Source organism: Pteropus alecto, unplaced genomic scaffold (assembly GCF_000325575.1).
Source record: "Pteropus alecto unplaced genomic scaffold, ASM32557v1 scaffold103, whole genome shotgun sequence".
Classification (NCBI taxonomy): domain Eukaryota; kingdom Metazoa; phylum Chordata; class Mammalia; order Chiroptera; family Pteropodidae; genus Pteropus; species Pteropus alecto.
The window spans coordinates 9,280,511-9,282,788 of record NW_006436288.1 but is presented as its reverse complement, the minus strand read 5'-3'; the positions used below and the strand labels follow the sequence as shown (position 1 = coordinate 9,282,788).

Below are 2,278 nucleotides of genomic sequence, written 5' to 3'. Positions count from 1 at the left end.
CTCCTTTCCTTCCTTCCTATCCACTACAGATACCCAGTTGTTCAAGCACCATTTCAAAAGACTATTCTTTTCCCTCTGATATGTCATGACATCTATGTCATGTATGCATACATCCGCTTCAAGGTCTCCATTTTTGTTCCATTGTCTAGTGTTTCTGAGTCTCTATTCTGTTTCAATGTTTTACTTGTGTACCTGCACGAATGCCACACTCTCAGTCCCCAAATCATTATAGTGAGTCTTGATATCTGCTAAATAAGTCTTTCTATTCTGCTCTTCAGTACTGCCTTGGATATTCTTGGTCATTTGCTTTTTCATATGATTTTTAGATTCAATTCATCAAGTGAGTCTACTTTCATAATTCAGTTTGTTAAAAGAAAATAAAATACCCTGACATGATTTTCATTTGTATTGCATTGAATATATAAATCAATTTGGGAAGGATTGGCATCTTTACCATATTAAGCCTTTCTATCCATGAGCTCATGTGACATTGCTTTCTATATTTAGGTCTTTAATGACTTGGTAAAGTTTTATATTTTCCTTATGGGCCTTTCACTTCTTTTATTAGATTTTTTTCCATCTAAGTAATTCTACTGTAAATAGTATTATCTTTTAACTGCTGCTGTTTCATAGGAGTATAATTTTGCATCTGGCTGCTTAGACTAAACAAATAATTTCAAGAGATTATGTCATTTTTTTTTCTGGATTTCCTACATACTTAATATCAATGTTTCAAGGTTCTAGATTTTTCTTATCTAAATTTAATGCTTTTTATTTCATTATTCTTGCCTTATTATACTGGATGTATAATAATTGAATTAAAGTAGTCACAGAGGCAATTTATGATGTTCCTAAAATGAAAAGGCAAGCTTTAAATTTTACCATTAAGTATGTTTACTGCAAGCTTATTATAGCTATCCTTTGTCACTTAAGGAATTTCCCTCTTTTTCTTAATTATTTAAGGAAGTTTTAAAAAAACATAAATAAATATTTGATTTTTTTAGATGTGTTTATTACATCTAATGAGATGATCATATAGTTTTTTTTTACGTCAACTGTTAATATAATGAATTCTCATTAATTGATTTTCTAATGTTAAACCAATCTGTATTCCTGGTATAAATCCAAATTTGTCATGCTGTGCTATCCTTTTGTATATTTCACATTTATAGTACATGTGTGGATTTGATATATTTACATATTGCAGTATGGTTGCCACTGAAGCCTTAGCTGACACCTCTATCATGTCACATAATTATTATTTCTTTGTTGTGATGAGTACAATTAAGATCTAGTTTCTTAGCAACTTTGAAGTTTATAGTACAGTATTGTTTATAATCACTGTCATGCATTAGATCTCCAGGACCTATTTAACTATCAGGTGCACCCACCAGCTCTATTTTAGAAAGTATCTGTATGGGATATTGTTTTCTATTTCTTTTCGTTTTGGATGTTTTTCAGATGTTATCAGTTAAGTCCAACCTGACAACCTTGTCTTTTAACGAAAGCTTTACTCGTATTATATTTAATACATTTCTCATATATTTGCACTTACAGTATTGAATTTTGCGCTTCTTAATTGTGCTACGTGATTCATATTTCTTATGTAAGCTTTAAGGCTATATATATATAAGCCTGTTAAAGGCCCTACTTTTCATTATCATTCAGTTCAACATATTTTCTAATTACCATTTTTTTTTCTTTTACTCATACTTTAATAATGAGTTTCTTTTCCAAAATGTGTATATTTTTTAGTTATATTTCTGGTATTGATTTCTGGCATATCTTCTGGTGGAAAGCATGTGAAAAGAATATGCATTCTACAGGTGGTGTCCACAGGGTTCTGGATGTCCAATACTTTAGCTTGTCGTTCCTGTTGTTCAAATCTTCTTTATCTTTATTGAGCTTAGCCTGTTTGTTCTGTTGATTACTTAGAGAACCTATGTTAAAATTTTCCATGAAAATTACTGATTTTTCTCCTTTCTCCGTGTTTGTCAATATGTACCTACTTCCCAGTCTTTTCACATCCCTGAACAGTGATTTGTTGGAGTCTGCACTTTAAGAAAGGTGATTCGGGAGACTGAACCAGCGCTGGTCACATCTAGATTGTTTACTGTCCAGAATTTGAACGGGCCAGATTAAATGAAAAGATACATGGGTATTTTGCGGGGGGCCCAAGGCCTTTGGTTTCCATCTCCATTGTTTGGTCAGTTAGCTCCAGTTGTGCAACTGGGATGCTTTCTTCCAGTCTCCATTAATGTGTTACTTAGCAATATGG

General features: G+C 32.2%; 1 protein-coding gene across 1 annotated transcript in view; it reads left to right on the top strand.

Moving 5' to 3' along the window:
* Positions 1-2,278, top strand: part of BCAT1 (branched chain amino acid transaminase 1) — a 48,217-nt gene that overhangs the window by 7,523 nt on the left and 38,416 nt on the right. The gene's annotated exons all lie outside the window — the stretch shown is intronic.